This window comes from Rhinolophus sinicus, chromosome 5, assembly GCF_057876585.1.
Source record: "Rhinolophus sinicus isolate RSI-liver-muscle chromosome 5, RSI-T2T, whole genome shotgun sequence".
NCBI lineage: Eukaryota > Metazoa > Chordata > Mammalia > Chiroptera > Rhinolophidae > Rhinolophus > Rhinolophus sinicus.
Window position 1 is genome coordinate 39,347,766 of NC_142505.1, and position 18,741 is coordinate 39,366,506.

Here is an 18,741-nt window from a genome sequence, read left to right on the forward strand (position 1 = left end):
GTAATTGGCTCAACAATGTGCATGCGACTCACTCAGAGCCAATGAGACTTATTGACTCCTAGGAATGCTGTAAGACAGGTGTGTTTCTCTGACTGGAGTTGGAGCTGAGAAGATACAGAGTTTGGAGATACTGCCTCCTTCTTGTCAGCATAAGGGAACACCTGGAGCTGAGTGGGGCCACCTTGGAGCTCCTGAGATTATGACTAACACAAAGGAAGAACCTCAAGGTAGGAGGAAATTGAGTCCCGATGACATTGTTTGAACCCTGAATCCGGTCACACGTTAAGTTAATTCTACTCCTGGGTTTTGGTGAGCCAATGAACCGCTGCCTTCCCCATGTGCCAATTAGAACTGCATTCTTGGACCTCCTGTGGTGGGAGAGATGAAGTTTTCCCCAAGCCAGTTCTGATTTCTGATACCCTGAGGATTCCTTGTATTGAAGTTGATCTGAGGTAAGCCCAGTTGGCCAAGGCAAGCTGCTCAGGCTCAAAAGGTCACCCAAAACTTATTCTCTCACAAATAGCCGGACCATTCTGAATCTTTGTGACCAGTCCTGACCCCTGAGAAGGAGCCAACAAGTTCAAGGCATGACTTTGAACTTGAAGGTTAACACGGAAACACCAGCACTCCTATTACATATCATCACACATTTAGAAGCATCTCACTGAAACTGAAGTTGAAATTTCAACTTCAGATTTAGACGAGCTTGTAGTAGGAGAGGGATGATAAATTAATTGGACCATTCCCATGCTTACCAATTTAAAATGTATAAAGTATCATTGATTTTTCTCTTTACTCAAAGTTTGGCCTTTATCCCTCTTTTAGCAATGGTAAAAAATGTCTGTTTTCTTTTGTTCCTTTTTGCTTTTTTTTTTAAATCAAAGTAAAACATAACCACAATAAAGTGCACAAATCTTAAGTGCATGCTTGCTGGGTTTAACATATGTACTCATAAAACAAGTGACTTTTCCTCTCTGGATCTGTGTCCTCAGCTGTCAAGTGACTGCTAGTGAGGCAGCCTTTCTTAAGTCTCTTCTCAGACTCTCTTCCAAGCCAGTGACACCTATTTTGCATGTTTCGATGCAATAGCACCTGTCTCACGATTGCAGTTACCCCACACCCAGTGCAGTGGCTCCGCATGGTTGGCCCTGGATAAGTTTTTATTAGGCTGAGCTGCCTCTGACACAATATACAGAAGAGCCCAGCTTTGGGAGCTGGAGGCTGTTGACCAGAGTCCACAGCCCATGACCCACGGTCATCACAGTGTGCACAGCACCTGGCTGAGGGGAGCCGGGGGTCCCCATCACCACCACAGTAGTGAATGCTCACATGCGGAGGGTCTAATAGATATTTACTGTCTGCCTGGATGGATGGATGGATGGATGGATGGATGGATGGATGGATGGATGGATGGATCTCAGTTCCAAATCCTTCAGGATGAGAAAAAGAACTAAACAAAGAAGGAGCCAATTCTGAGGTAAGCAGGCTGTTGTCTTGACAGGAAAAAAGGGATACCCTGCCCATCCATCCTGATGCTTATTGTTCAAATCAATTTCCAGTTCCCCTGTAGTGTAACTGCACAATCCAACTCCTCGGAAGTCTTTTGGAGCCCAGCACATTGCTTAAGCCATCATGAAACTAGATTGTTTATGAATTGTTTGCTGAAGGGTTTGCTTTATGCCTGATAGTGTTAGATCAGCCGGGGAAAATGTATGTATATCAGTTAAGATGCTTTGGATTTCAATCCTCAGAAAAACCAACTTAAGATGTTTCAAAGTAGGCAATTCTGAAGCTCAGTTGTATCAGCACGGACTCAGATCTTTATTCGTATCTGTCAGCTCTGTCTGTAATATCCATCCTCACGGGCAGAAGATGGCCCAAATCAGTTGAAGCATCAGGCCCTCACACAGGTCCAGGAACAAGGAGAATGGGCAGCATGGTAGGACTTTCTCCCTTCCTCAAGGCCCTCAGCAGTCCACAGTGTAGATCAGTCCTTGTCGAAGAGTAAAGAGATGGCTACAATAAAGATTATCACCTGGGATTGGGCTCATGGTCACCAAATAACTATAAAACGGGATCTTTGAGCATGGAAGGAGAAGACATAAATTATGAGTGAGGAACCAACATGTTTGCCAGAACATGACCACGTTGGCGGTCACTGGCAATCATCCAGGTGGATTCCGATTCAACTAAATAAATTATTTTTTAACTTTAAATCATCCATTGCCAGAGTAAAATTGGATGACAGCCATTGACCATTGACCAGGCAACCAAGGGCTCTGTGCAAATAGCTCTAGTGGCTTTTGGAGGCCCTTGGTGACAATGAGGGCCTTCTTGCTCTGTTTACCACAGATTCTCTCCAGCAAATGCAGACTCGATAAGTGTACTCGGCCTCTTCCTGGGTAAAGGTCACGGCTCAGGGAGAAAGCAGCTCATTGTGTGGCCTTACAGAACAGTCATCATTTGTTCCTTCGCAGTGAAACTCAGCAGTCTGGGGACAGAACTGAAAACCATTTAACTTCCCTTGTTAGCTCCACCTCAAGAGCACACCCTCGTGAGCCTGGATAAATGGCTTTGTGAGGGAGGCATGTGAGGGTTGGCAATGACCCTGGGAGGTCAAGAGGTTGAGGGCAAGGGGTGATTTCCCAGGAAGTACCCAAGATGTCACCTAAGAGGCTCATGTACTAACAAGTGGCCTTTTATTTCCACCCTTTCTCCACGGTTATGGAGGCAGAACGAAGGTTATCCTAATCCTAGATGCAGGTGGTGTGTGTGTGTGTGTGTGTGTGTGTGTGTGTGTGTGTGTGTGTGTGAAAGAGAGAGATCAGGATCTGTGTATGTGTATGAATGTGAGAGAAGTGGGCAGGGCCCAGAGACCGGAGAGGGAGTTGTGCCTGTTGTAATTAACCCACCCCCAGGGATCACCCTGGGTCCACAGGGTGCCACTCTTCCCTCCCTCCCAGAGTTGGGAGGAGCCCATTGGACCAAATGGGTGAAAGAACAGGTATGTGCTGTATCATTACCATTGTCATGTGCTCTCTTGGCCTCTTTTCTACCTTTGTCAATGTTTTGCTTTACTCATTCTTTCTCCTTGTCTCTGCATGTGGCTGCAGTAGTTAGGAGCCCCCTTCCCCAAGAACAGAGTATGTGTATCACTAGAGGCACCCACGATAATTTCAGGGGCACAGAGACAAACATTTTGTAGCTTAACAGATTATGCATTTATTATACTTTTATCACATACACATACAAAAAAAAATTGTGATGAGAATTACAATGTGTAAGATGCCCATGAGAATTCCACTGGTGCTTGAGCTCTTCCTCCAGAAGAATGTTGAGCTCCCCTACAGGGTGGAGGAAAACAAGACCCAGATGGAGGGAATTTGAATGGCCTTTTGGACCATAATAGTAGTGCCTTCAGTACTTAAAAATCATGTCTCTGGGCTCCTAATCCAATGCTCATCTCTCCACACCATATATCTGTCTCATCTGGAACACTTTCTATTTTTACAGTAACAAAATTCTTGTAAATTACTCAGTGGAAATAGCTGCTTTCTAGAGGACAATACAGGGAGCTGGTAATTTCTGGTTTCTAATTCCACTTTCATCGAAGTCTTTTAAGAAATCTCTAATTCTTTTTTTCTTTTTAGTCCCTCATCCAGGAAATTACAGGATATTACTGACATTTCACTGGGTTTTTTAAGAATTTAAAAGGTAATAAATAACTATATCCTGGTTTCAAAGAAAGTTTAATTGAAATTAAATTTCAATACCCCAGATAAAAAGCTACATCATATGCAAGATTACATAGCTCACGTTTGTACCAATCTGTTTTATAAATTTCTGTTTTCTTATGACAGACGCAATGTAACTGAGACATCTAGTGTCCAATCCTAAGAAAAACAAATTTCCACTGATTCTGGGTTTAAAGAATTCGCCAAATCTGTTTATGGCACTTGTGAGTAAAACTACGAATTCCACCCTCCCCCCCATCCCACCCCAATCTTGGAAAACCCACCTGCTTCCTGGGCTGAATCCTTTCCCAAGTGAAAAATATTTTCATATCACAGAAGTTCATGAAATGTTTCCCACATTTAGTATTCTTGTTATAATAGTGTTGACATCCACATGGATAAAATCCATCCCTTCAATCCCATCCCATCCTTCTCCAAGTTTTTAAAGCAATTGTCCCCATAGAAAATGCATCTCTTCTTCAATGACATTTGAGTCTAGAGTCACATCTTGTTTTCTAGATTACCAGTCACCAAGAATGTCCTCAAGAAGAATGTACATGTAAACTCAAGGTATTTAAATTAATTTCTATATACACAAAATGTGTGTTATTTAAATTATAAAATATTTTATAAACTATAAAATTATAAAATGATTTTATGTTATATAAAATATACATACATAAATAATATGTGTTCATTTCTGTCACATAATGAATAATGTCATACCATAACTTTTTAAGTGAATCATATCTTAAATACAGTACCAAAGCAAAAACAGCAAAAGAAAAAAATAGATAAATTGGACATCATCAAAATTAAAAACTTTTGTGTTTCAAAGGACATCATCAAGAAAATGAAAAGATGACCCTCAGAATAGTAGAAAATATTTTAAAATAATGTATTTGATAAAAGATTTTTTATCTAGAATATGTAAAGTACAATTACAACTCAATAATAAAAGACAAAATATAGTAACCTAATTTAAAAATGGACAAAAGATCTAAATAGAGATTTTTCCAAAGAAAATATACAAATGGCTAATAAGTACATAAAAAGATGCTCAAAGCCACTAATCATCAGGGAAACACAAATCAAAACTACAATGAGATACCACTTCACATCCAGTAGAGTGGCTATAATCAAAAAGACAGATAATAACAAGTATCGATGCAGATGTAGAGAAAATGGAACCACTGAGCACTGCTGGTGGGAATGTAAAATGGTGGAAACAGTCTAGCCATTCCTCAAAGGTTAAACATAAAGTTACCATATAACCCAGCCATTCCTCTTCTAGCTACATATCCAAGAGAAATGAAAGTATATGTCTACACACAGACTGGTACACAAGTGTTCATAAAAGTGTTATTCATAATAGCTAAAAAGCATAAGCAACCCAAATGCTCACCAACCAATAAAAGGATAAATAAAATGTGGTCTAGCCACACTGTGGAATATTATTTGGCCATAGGAAGGAATGAAGTACAAATACATGCTACTGCATGAACAAACCTTGAAAATGTTATGCAGAGTAAAAGAAGTCAGACAACAGAAGATCACGTAGTGCATGATTCCATTTATATAAAATGCCTAGAGTAGGCAGATCTATAAAGATAGAAAGTAGATTAGTAATGCTTAGGGCTGGTTGGAGGGAAATGGAGAGTGACTCCTCATGGGTATTGAATTACATTTTGGGGTGAGGAAAATATTATAAAATTGATTGTGGTGATAATCGTTGAATGCTGTGAATATACTAAAAACCTTTGAATTATACATTTTAAATGAGTGAATTGCACAGTGTATAAATTATATCTCAACAAAGCTATTATTAAAAAGTGAATTATAAGTAGCTACATATTTTAAATAATCAGCAAAATGATTTTTTAAATGTACTGTCACCCCTCCCCTGAACACTTTCATAACCTTCATTTCTACCCATCTCGCAAACGCAAAGGCAATCTCCTTGGATGTCTCTGCAATGGAATTTGTGACGATCTCTGCTGAAGTTAATCCTAAATTAAGGCCCTTCCAGATGAAAATAGATCTCATTCATTCTAAAAAGAAGAAACCAAGTTCTCTGCTGGAGGGAGGACCTCAGAAACAAATCAACCAATCAAAGTAAGTGGGAAAAGGACGTGGGGAAGGAGGTTAAATATAAATCAATCTGTAGCCTTGGCCAGTTGCTGCTGCTGTTGATAAGAAGAATAACCCCGCATGCAGATTCCACACCAGGTGGCCATGGGCTGTTGTAAACAGCAGAGGATTGTCTACCAGTAATGCTGACCTACTGTCCCAGTCTACCAAGTTTCCCAGGATGTGGGACTTTCAGTTTGAAAATGGAAATAATCCAGAAAAAAACAGAATGAGTTTTTAATGGGTAAGGTAGACTTTGGCGCAAGGAAAGATATACACACACATTAACTTGTGTCTGAATCAGTATTCAGTTCACTTAAGTTTAAGTTTAAAAATATAAACTTGAAGCCAACTTATAAATATGGTTATTTTATTCACAAGTATGTTTGTTCAAAGTATATGTAAAAGTAAATTATGTATAAAAATAAGAATAATCATTTTCTCTCATCTTTGAACTAAAGTTCCATTAACCTGCAAATTTCAAAGATAATACATATTCCTGCACATATATCTGATCTCTGGAAAGAAAAGGTAATCTGAGCACAAAAATGGTGATAGAATTATCATAAGGAAAAAGATTACGGACTCATAAAAATTGATGATTTCTATGTGATGGAAATACTACAAACAAGGAGAGAGAGAGAGAGAGGGAGAGAGAGGAAAGAGGGAGAGACTAGGAGAAAATGTCAGCACATCACATATGCATAAAATGGTTCATACCTGTTGTAGGTAAATATTTCCTAGAAATCAATGAGAAGAAAACATTCTCCCCTCTTTCACCTCCCCATCTAAAAGGATGACAAAAACCTTCCACGGCTGATATAGAGCCAGGAACCATGAAAGGAAAACAAAGATAAAATAGCAAATGCTAAAACACAAATCTTTAAAAAACAGTTTAGAAATCTGTCCAGAAGTGGAGACAAGCACACGAATAATTCCACTTTATAACATTAACATGATAAAAACCACTGACAAGTGACAATGGGAACTCAACATGATTTGAGTCAATAAGCATTTCTCCTAACGGGAACCAATAGGCCAAGGTGTGCATATGTGTTTTACATCTAATATTTTAAAATATATGTGTCCTTTATGTGATGGCCCGATGGCTCAGTTGGTTACAGCACAAGCTCTCAATGACGAGGTTGCTGGTTCAATTCCAGATTGGGATGGTGGGCTGCGCTCCCTGCAACTAAAGATTGAAAATGGCAACTGCATTTGGAGCTGAGCTGTGCCCTCCACAACTAAATTGAAGGACAATGACTTGGAGCTGATGGGCCCTGGAGAAACACACTGTTCCCAAATATCCTCCCAAAAAATTTTAAAATAAATAAAAATATAAATAAAATATATGTGTCCTTTAAAACATATTAGTAACATCTTTGGCCAGGATTCTATTAACCATTATTTTCATGCCTTTCCAGCTCTAAACAGATATTTACAATAATGACTGAGGAACTGCATGTTTTTGAAATTTCTTTTCAATAATCTTTTATCAATGGAAGTCTTGCCACGCTGTCACCATAGAATGTATTTTTATCACAAACATCTGTGTCTTCAAGTAACTCCTCCTGCACAGCACATAAAGTAATTCTATTAGTTGTTCCATTGCCTGACGACTTTTGTGTAACAAAATTTTACTACAATTTGATATAGAAGATTCCTTTATCTGAAATGCAGAAAATGGGATTAAACAAAGATACTATTTAATGGAGAAAGAATAATGACACTGTCAGTTTAGCTGAGGAAATGAAGCCAAATTTTTAAAAATGTAAAAAGTTTCTAAATGCCAGAGAAGAGCCTCAATGAGCAAAAGTTAGAAGGGATTGCAACATGTTTATTTGCACAGAGATTTGTGATTGTGCAAAAAGCTGGATTTTCTGTTTTATCCAACAGGTGGCACTACACTAGCACCCTGCCTTGTTGAACGCTTGCTGGGGAAAGAAGGCTGCCAGGAGCCACCGAGACCACTTCCTGTAGCAGCGATCATGGGATCCATTTTTTGTCTGATTGTGGCCTTCGAGAACCTCATTCTGTCACAAAACATAACAACACAGGACCACACACAGAAAGGCACTTCGTAAAGTGTACTTGTTGAGGCTGATTCAAATCATTCTTCCTAGAGGTAAATTCATTTATTCATTCATCCCCTGCTTGGTGCTGAAGATTCAATAGTGAAGAAAATACACAGACCCTGTTTTTTATGGACCTTATGGTTTCGTGGAGGAAATAGAGACTACTGAAATGTTCACATTAATGAAATAATCACCAACTGCGGTGATTCAATAGAAAAGTAAAAGCCATGTAACAAACAGTACAGACATCAGGACTAGGTGAATCAAGGTAGAAATCCTGTATAAATGTGAACTAAATTCTGTGCAGAATGAGATAGGGATTGTCTAAAATGTTGACATCTACCCTGTGCATATCTATTACATTATCAGGCTATCTGTGGTACTCTTTAAAATCATTCCCCACTCCCACCATGGTAACCAATAGACACAATCACCAACAGACACAGCAAAAGTGCCCCATTCACCTCCCACCAAACCTTACACTTCAGCCAAAGTCTTAGAGGGTTCCACACTTTCTCTCCTAAATGGCTTTTCTTCCTCTAGCCTCTCACCCTCAAAATGCAGTAATTCCATCAGAGGCTGCACATACCTACAACTGAAATTTCCCCAACGTGGTTTTCTTTGTGTCAATTTCCTTCTCATGAAATGTTCGACGCTCTTCCTCTCTCAGAGCTGACATTCTAGTTTCTCACACTGTTACTTAAGGATGTCCATGACATGCTCTAACTTCCTTTTAGTCCCACCTCCCATCGGCCCCTGTACAAATCCTGGAGGCAAAGAAGCATACCCACCAACCCTGGAATAAATATTGCCTACCTCCCTTCCCTACCTCTGTTCCATGCCTTTGCTCCATGCCATTCCAGGCATGTGAAATGGCTTTGTCGCTTATCATAAACGATGCCTTCCTTAAAACAAAATCACCAAACCTCGATGATAGAAATAATGGTTTGTTTTAAGCATACTTGCTTGGCAAAATAAAAAGTTGATAACTCAGTGTTAGTCACCCCATTAAAAATATTGTGTTACACTGATCTTTTGTTGCAGAGTCAGGGAAGCACAACCTTATGAAGACATCTCCCTTCACAGGCCTGGGCCTGACTCCATTTGGAGAGAAAATGAGCCCACACCTGAGAGGAATGTCCTAGTCCCAAGGCCCCTGAGAGTCCAGGCCAAGGGACCTGGAGGATGGCAAAGAGCCCTTTTTTTCTGTTTGTTACGATTTGCCCTCAGAGTTCTGGTTTCCTGTCTGAGGACCTACATTTTCTTCCTGCCATTCACTGGACAGACGCGGTCTACCCACAGGGCTGCGGTCTTGGCCTTGCAGGCCTCTATGGAACAACCACATTAGAACAGGCCACGTGGTGGGGACAATTATCAGTGTGTATGCTAGTGAGTATAGAGTTTTGAAATACCCAGACATGCTGCTTTCTTTTATGTTTCCTATACTGACCCTCCCCCCATATTTCCGGAGGGTTCCATTTGCCTCAGAGAGGTTTAGGATTGTTACAGAAGAAATACAAAGAAAAAGAGAAAGAGAGGGGGAAAAAAAGTTAAGTATCAACCTCCAAATAAGATTTTAGGGTTTTTCAGCCAAATGATCTTAAAAGCTAGGTTTTGTAAGAGAGAAAAGATGTTTTAGATTCCTTTATTTCTCTTGTTGACATATCAAAAACAAACCTGATGAGGTAAGTCCTGGGACTTAGGGAAGTCCAAACATAGGGAAGTCCTGGGATAGACAGGAAGACAAAGAGGAAAACCACCCTCTCAGTCCTAGTGAACTACATAGGGAAACAAGAGAGAGGTGGAGGTACTGTTAGAGGTAACTCTAATCTCCCTTCTCCTGATTCTGCCCAAAGCAGGGAGGTTTGTTAAGTAGGTGGAGGAAAGATTGAAGGCGTCTGAAGACTTCATCTTTGGGACTCTGGGAGGAGCTCACCTTGTAGGTTGGCTGGCACCACCCTGGGAGTGGCTATATCAAGGTTTAACTCAACAGTACCATGTGATTCTGCAGGGAGAGAGGCGGAATGTAATTTTCTGGGCTGCCCCCAGGACCAGTAGGGAATAAGTTGGACCAAGGAGTTCCCACCTGCTCCTGCTGCAAAGAGGCCTGGAAAGTAGCTGAGCTGAGAGCCCATAGGCCTCCATGTGTCGACCATCAGGAGAAAAAGGTGAGTCAGCAACAAGACAGGGGGTGGATATTCTAGGCAAGAGCCAGATGGAGGGTGTGGGGTCTGTGGCAGCAGCCAGAGCAGAGACTGAGTCATCAGGGAGAACTAACAGGCCCTTCCAACCCAGGAGGGACCACAGGAACTGTAGCTACAACCTCAACAGCAAGTGCTCACAGAGCTCCCAGGGAGTGGATACAACCAAGGGACCATCCACCCACAGCAGAAAGCAGCAAAGATACTGCATGGACCTGAGGGTGCCATCTTTCTCTGTCATAGGGAATGCTTTAGCCACACCTCCACCAAAAACCCAGACACCATCTCGAAAAGACACAAAGGGAGGATGCAGGTGCCTAAGAGGCTAAGCATGTGTTACCTAAAGAGATGGACCATTTACCTAATATGTCTATTTAACTTGTTGTGCCAGAGTATTCTTCCCATCTATTCGGTGGTTGGAGGCTTGAAAGGAAAATAGCAATAATTTCAGAGAAATGAAGATGCTACATTTTCTCTGCACATTTGTGAGTAGGGTGAAAAAAATCTGCAACCCTTCACACATATGAGTGTTGCCAGCTTTTCCCGTCCTCCCCGCTGCTGCTAAATTTGGTGCTTGCTCGGGCTGCTCAGTTCCTCCCATCCACCCACACCCAACTGTGAAGAAGAGCTTAGAGGGTCCAGACAGGATTTGGGCGATTTTCGATGCAGAATGGGGGAAATGGGAGAGAGAGAGAAAAGTGGTATAAGACACATGGGTAGATTCTAAGGAGAAAAGAATAAAAACCAAGCTCCTCTTGCAAGCAGCCATGGAGGGCATAAATGGGTATATTCGCATCGAGTGGGAATGGGAGAGGGACAGAGAGAGATGTAGGGAGAGAAGGGGTAGATGACAGACCACGCTGTTCTGGGGAACGAGAGGGAGGAATGGAATGGTTGAACATTAGGGGAGAGGAAATGTATTGTGATAAGAGCAGCTCTAGATTACATACTTGGATCTCATATATATTCCTTGAAATTAAGAGTAGAATTCCTATCAGGATTTTGCTTTTTTGAACCCCACCTACTTAGGGAGCTCAGCTTTGACAGGTTTAAAAACACAATGACCGTCCCGTTATACAGGAGATGCATTAATATAGAGCAGGGGTTCTCAACTGGGGGTGACTTTGCCTCCCAAGAGACATTTGGCAATGTCTGGAGACATTTTTGATGGTCACAACTGGGAGATATCATCTACTGGGTAGAGGCCAGACATGCTGCTAAATATCTTACAATGCACAGGATAGCCCCCAACAGCAAAGAATTAACCCAGTCAAAATGTCAGTAGCGTCACGGTAGAGAAACCCTGATATAGAAAAATGGAAGAAGGGGTAGTTATTTCCTTACATCCTCTCTTCCCAAAGACTAAACGAAAAACAGCTTTTTTTCATTTGAAACATTTTTTCAAGTTGGTGATATTGATTCTTAAACAGCACTAAATACATAGAGTAATATTAGCCAAATCATAGAATTAGGGTTTCTAAAAACCTTTAAGTTGGGAGAATTCCTATTGAAGAATTCCAGTCCCTGTGGGAAAAGTTGAATATGGAGGGTTTTACAAAATTCATGAAAATCCCCCACAAATATTTTTACTCTCAATATAAAAGACACATAACTAGCACACCAAGTAAAAGCTATCACATTTAAGATATGATCAATAGAAACAACCATGGTTACTCTCCATCTTTTGCTCACTAGTAGATAATCATCAGAATGTAGCTCTCCTTCCATTTCACCCGTCGCAACAATTTCACTGAGATACAAATAAATTTGTTTTGTGCTGTTGCAGATAAGACATCTACTAAGAGGGATTATTTGGGGAAAGGGTGTTGAGGGATAGTGGTATAGTTGACCCTCCATCCAAATGCTGTATTCAATGCCTTTGGATTTTGATTCACTCTCCTTGGCCCTCTCTCCATCAGCCCTTCCTCCTCGGGTCCCCACTCCATCACTCTGCACGAATAGCACCCGAGGTCACGCTTACGGACCACCTTACATGGCTGACAATGATAACACCACCAACTAGTGCGCTTACATTTCGGTGGCCGTTTTGATTCAGTTATTGTCAGTAGGCTACCAACTTATCAAAATGCCCTATTTCTTTTGTGTTTGTATATCCATGTCTTTTCTCTGAAATTTGGTCCTAAAGAAGAAACAGTTTTATGAAATCAATGCCAAGGTCTTCAGAACTAGATAAAGTACAATTTACAACAACAAAAGTGCTATACTTATGCATGTCATAAAGGATAGGAGTTTTATTCTCTCATTACATTCCGGATCTCATCCTCTTTTAGACTGAAGGCAGGAAGAAGCCACCTATGGGCTTCTGGCCTTGGGAGGGCAATTTGGGCATCTCTCCTTCCATTGGGTATACAACCGTGAGGGCCGGGGTACAAGGCTGCGCTGTCTTCAACCTCTACATTTCTCTGTAGGGACATCAAAGAACTCAGAGACAGGACACAGGGCCAAAGGGCAATTGCCACCAGGGTTGGTCCTAGCACCAATGCCACCAAAAGTAACTGCCTTCATTTGCCTGCACCATTTTGCTAGACACTTGTCTCTCCTTCCCGTAACAGCAAATGGCAGGGAGGACCACCAGTGATGAATCAAAAGCATTGTCCCTCAGGTGGTTTATGAACGAACAAAATGGACTCTAAGAGATGGGTTTTTTTGGTGGTTTTTTTTTTTTTTTACTTTTATTTATTTAAAATGTGTTTTTCCAGGACCCATCAGCTCAAGTCAAGTGGTTGTTTCAATGTAGCTGTGGAGGGTGCAGCTCAAAGTGGCCCATGTGGGGATTGAACCGTCAACCTTGTTGTTAAGAGCACTACTGCACTCTAACCAACTGAGCTAACAGGCCACCCTAAAAAACGGTTTTCTAGTCTGGCACATAATGTGCAAAAATCAAACTTGTAACAGCTAGGATCATAATTTGTGCTTTAATAACTGAAAAATGGTAGCTTAAATACCTAAGCATCTATTTTTCTCTCTCATAACAAGAAGGCTGGAGGAAAGCCATCCAAAGCTGGTGCAGAGGCTTAAAGATGTCGGGACAGGAATTCTCTTGGACTTTTTGTCATGGTGACAGACAGCTGTTGCAGTTCCAGACATTGTATCCATGTTCGATGAAGGAAGAAGACAGGGGGCCACAGGGAGAAGGTGTGGTGGCGGCCTCATCTGTTCCTTCTACCAGGAAGAGCAACAGCCTTCTGGAAGCCGAAAGAGGACTCCTCTCCTTTCTCATTGGGTCATATAACCAACTCTAGCTGTCAGGGAGGCTGGAAAAGCAACGTTTAGCGTTACTGTCCTCTGTAGCAGGCAGCAAGGGAGAAAGAGGTGTGAAGTATCTGCTGAGTTAACCGTAATATAAAAAAACACTCCAGCTTCCAGCCTGGCATCTCTGACTAATTGGAGGCCTGTTGAGGAAAAAAATGAGAACCAGAGCTGAGAGTTGATTTTCTGAGAGATTCTGAACACGAGCAGTCCTACTTGGGTGCCTAGAATTGGGGCAGTGGCCTTTCTCACCAGGTTTGCTGACACCTGGAAGCTCTGTGGGCTCTGAGGGACCATATTCTTGGCTTAGGCCTTGGTGGCCTCACAGCAGGCACTATAAAGGAGTGAGAGTCCCTCAAGCTACTTCCTGAGTAGACACAGTGACAAAGGGAAGCCAGAGCAGGAAAGCAAGAACATAACAAACCCAGCTACCTTCACACTGTCAATGGTGCATCTAACTGACCACTTGGGCACTCTTGGAAATAAACACTTACGGAGAGATTGAATTATTCACACAAGTGGAAAGTGGGGGCAAGATAAAAAAAATTGGGGGTTAATGATGTTAGCAGGATTTCATGTGTAGCCACAGGCTCATATGGCTGCCTGCCTGGAGATTTGATCATAATAACAAGTGTGAGAACAACTGGCCACTTTGAAATCAGTTTTTCCAACTTTCACAACAACCCACAACAAATGGAAGATATTTAGATCTAGCCCACTGCTAGACGGCAGTTCATGACCAATGAGTTTCTGCTCTCGTTGGTGTCTCTGCCAAAATGAGCTGCTTGTGACATACCCAGCCTCTGCCAAGGGGGAGGATTGCAAACCCCAGGCCCTGCCTCCTTCCCTTTCTCCTTCCTCATCTAACTTCTGAGGCGTTGCCTTTTCTCTACACCTAAGCTTTCTGCAAAGCCCAGGCTCAGCCCAACATGGTTATGTGGTCTGCTCTGGTTTCCCTGTGGGTTTTAAATTCAGAATGCCGAGTTCATTTATTAGCAGCTTCTCTGAGCAGGCCATCTCATTGATTTACTCATTCATTTTCATTTATTCATTCGCCATTCATCAAACATTTAGTAAGAACTATGTTCTTCTATGTTTTCTATGCACTAGAAAGGAAAAGACAAATAAAATCCTGTCCAGTCTTTTAGAATCTTACATCTAAGCAAATTGGAGTGGTACATGTGTTATGAGCATTATGGTGAATGTATATGTCAGGTACTATATTGGCACAAAGGAAGAAGAGGCCAATTCTATGGGGCAAAGCAGGAGGTGAATCTCAGGCATTACATATATTGAAATATTTTCAGTTGAGTTTGTTATTGAAATATAAGTAGGTATGTTGGTATGGTGGGCAGACCTTGCTGTCTACTCTACAGCTATCGGTCCCCTTTCTTTCACAAGAGAATATTGGTTTGGTTCAGCAATCAGGTCACAGGCAACAATGCACTTTTGGAAGGAAAGTCCATCTCCAGATCCAGGGACTATTGATTGGGCTAAGACAATGATCATGACTATGAATGAGATTTAAGGTCAGGTGGGAAGGAGCACTGGGAGAGGGGTGTGACTTCCAGAAAAAGCTATCTGGGAAGGGATTTCCTCCCTGATTTAAAAAAAAAAAAAAAAAAGGAGCAAATGCTCCTTCCTGCCATTGGATGTTGAGATCTTTAGAGCTGTAGCAGTCATCTTGTGACCATGAGGCCAAAGCAGAGAAAATTGTACAGAAGCTAACCCAGAACACTGCCATCGTTGAGTTGATGAATTCATCATCCCTGGGGCTGTGTATTAAGGACACTTTTTTTTTGCTAATTCTTTTATTGTGGCAAAATATACGTAACATGAAATTGATCATGTTAGCCATTTTTAAATGTATAATTCAGTTAAGTACATTCATATTGTTGTGCAACCATTAGTACCATCCATTTCCAGAGCTCCTTTCATCTTGCAAAACTGAAACCCTGTACCCATTGAACAATAACTCTCCATTCCTCTTTTCCCTCAGCCCCTGGCAACCACCGATCTACTTTCTGTCTCTAGGATTTTGACTACTCTAGGGACCGCACATAAGTGTGTGGACTCTGAGAAAGAAGATACTAAGAAGGGTGCCTGGTGGCCAACTGGGCTCAAATTAAAACAAAAAAAACAAACAAGCCAAAAAAAGCACACAAAAAAAACCAAAATAGGGCCTAGCAGTCATTGCTGCACAGGCACCTCTCATGCGAACCACACTGAGGGAGAAGACTGCAGTAAGCTGCTTGCCTACACTGTGTTCCTGCCACCTGAGCCAACCCTTATAAAGGAGTTCCTGGAATAGTATTTCAACCAATAGGACTGAAGCTTTCCTCATCCAATTGGAGCCAAGCAGCTATATTCCTATAAGCATTTCACTGACCAGAGTAGCTCCATTCTAACCAATCAGGACAGTGCCTTTTGAGCCAATCAGACTGTGAGGATTTGGAGTTCTTATTTGCATGAGAACAGATCAATCAGGGACCAGGAGTGAGGCCTTCTGCTTATATAAGTCAGTTCCCCTGTGGGTCAGGGTCCACACTTTACCTTTCCACTGAAGACTGGAGCTGAAACACTGAATATGAAGTAACAACAGACATCTCGCAGGACCAGAGCTGAGAAGTGGAAAGAAGGACAGAGCCGAGCAGAGCTGTTTCGCTGGAGAGGGGCCTGGCCCGAGGACTACCTTGCAGCCATGCTGATTCATAATTGAGCTGTAACACTATTGAGCCATTCCACAGCCACGCTCTCTTCATAGTTGTGCTGTATCACACTTGAGCTGTTTGCACGGAATAAAGTTTCTTTCTTCACCAAATCCCAAATTGGGGATTCCTGTTAGTTTCAAATTGATGCTAATGACCATTGGTTGACAAGTGGAATCACACACATTTGTCTCTTAGGACTGATTTATTTCACTCAGCATAATGTCCTCAAGTTTTAGCCGTGCTATATCCTGTGTGAGAACTACCTTCCTTTATAAGGCTGAATAATATTCCATCACATGGATATGTAACATTTTGCTCACATACGTTCATCTGTCATGGACACTTGGATTGACTATTGTGAATAGTGCTGCTATGAACATGGGTGTAAAAATCTCTTTGAGACTGTGCTTTCAATTATTTTGGGTATATACCCAGGAGTGGCATTGTTGGATCATGTAGTAATTCTAGTTTTCATTTTTCGAGGGTCCATAAGGACTTCTTTTTTTTATGGGCAAAATAAACTAATTTCTTAAGCCATTTTCTGACAGTTTTTCTGTTACTTGCAGCCGAATGCCTCCTAAGTGGTCTGACGGGGGACGTAGGGGAGGGAATCTGGGACAAGGAAGCAGTTGAAATACAGCAGATCTGCACAGAACCATCTGGCACATTTAGGGAACTGCAAAGAGCTGGACATATCAGCCCATAAAGTCCAAGAATGTATCAGTTGTATCTGGTGTTGAAACAACAGAACCTTCCCTAGTTAGTTTAAGCCAGAAACAAATGCATTAAGTGTACTGGGTAACTAAGAGTCTCTTGGAGAGTCAGAGTCAAGTGGAAAAGCTTTTCATCCAAGATCAACACCCAAGTCACACATCTGGTCAACACACACAGCACTGTCGTTTGCACAGGATACAGTGGCCGGGGCCTCTACCACTACTGCCTCAGGGCTATGCCTTGCTATCTTCATCAGCAATGTCTTCTTCCTCATATTTCTCTCCTCTGAATTAAAGTCTCTCATGGCTCTCACTCCCTGGGAGAAACTGAGTCATATGTATGCATTCTAGCTTCAGGAGAGACGTTGATCTTGAGAAGACTGGACACAATGTTCTGAGGCTCATTGAAATTCAGTAGAAAGAAGAGCTGTGATTGATTGGCAGTGTGTGATTGATTGGCATAGGTACGTATTATGGGAGCTTGCTATGGACTGAATGTCTGTGTCCTCCCAAATTCATATGTTGAAGACCGAGTCCCCAGTGTGGCTGTATTTGGAGACGGGGCCTTTAAGGAAGTAACTAACTAAGGTTAAAGGAGATCGTAATGGAGGGGCCCTGATCCAATAGGATTTGTGTCCTTATAAGAAGAAATGCCAGAGAGCTTGTGCTCTCTCTCCATGGGAATTCATCAAAGAAAGTCCATGTGAGGACATGGAGAGAAGTCGCCATCTGAAAGCCAGGAAGAGAGCTCTCACCAGAAACTGATTTGGCCAGACCTTGATCTTGGGGTCTGCCACCTTGGCAAGTGCAGAAGGAGCCCAGGTTAAGGGCAAGAATTCAATCTCATCCTCCCTCCCCATGTAAACCTCCCTGCCCAGGGCAGGTCTGAATCAGGCAAAGGAGATGCTTTAAGTTTGAAATGAGAAGTTTTGATTGTTATTCTGAACTAGACACATTACTGACATGAGACTTTTTGTAACTAAAAGTGACTGAACAAGTAGAAGAACCTTAATGAGACTTCACCCAGGGTGGGAGAGAAGTTTAGTCCCAGAGAAGGGAGAAAAGGACATGGAGGGGAAAACAAAATTGTATTGTACCCACAGAATTCTGCTTATGCAATAAAATAGTTGGTACAGGAATTGCTGGCGTCTCCTCCTCCTCAGCGCTGCCTGGCTCCTCCAGCCCCTTCCTTCTGGGCACCTTTTTGTCTCCAGGAGCCATCTGTACCCGTCTCATCTCACCTAAGATTCTCCTACGGTCCTGTTCTGGAGCCAGCTTCGCTGCTTTAGGGCTAAACCCCCAACCAGCTTTTTCACCTCCAAAATACCATGGAAGCTGCTCAGAAGTTGCTCTCACCATCAAGAGTGACTGACCCTAAGCACTGAGCTTCCAAACCCTCATCACTAGGAAAACTGCCCAGTGGGAGACGGCTCTTCCTAGAATGGCACTGGAGTGGCATGATTGGGGATGCGCCCTGCAGACAGACTGCATCAATGCCCATGCCAGATATTCTACTTCCTATCTGACCTGGAAGTCTTTTCACCCCTCGGTGCCCAGAGACATCATCTATAAAATGGGAATAACAGCAACTGCAAAAACAATAGTATCAACCCGTATGGGTCTACACGAAGAGTCTGACACAGAGTCAGCACTCAGAACATGGCACTATTAGTTCCTGTGCTCTGCCAGAGGGTAGAGATATCTTTTAGAGAAGTTCCCCATTATTGATGCTCCCTCGGTATTGATGTTTTCCCTCTCCTGAGCTTTGCTGAAAGAGGGGGCTTTTGGCCAGCTCTCTAGCCAGTTGCTTTCTAGTTCCACCCAAGTCTCCTTTTTCCTTCCTAAAAGTTTGAAAGAGCATCACCTACCCAAACACCTTCCACTGTCCTCCCATGGCACCGGGGAAG

General features: G+C 42.1%; 1 long non-coding RNA gene across 1 annotated transcript; it reads left to right on the forward strand.

The window, feature by feature from the left end:
• Positions 1–3,632: 3,632 nt before the first annotated feature.
• On the forward strand, positions 3,633–17,830 carry LOC141567107 (uncharacterized). The gene is made up of 6 exons (XR_012489500.2): positions 3,633–3,958; positions 4,254–4,304; positions 5,686–5,849; positions 7,761–7,989; positions 9,951–10,107; positions 13,138–17,830. It is a non-coding gene; the product is annotated as an uncharacterized LOC141567107 (long non-coding RNA).
• Positions 17,831–18,741: the final 911 nt, after the last annotated feature.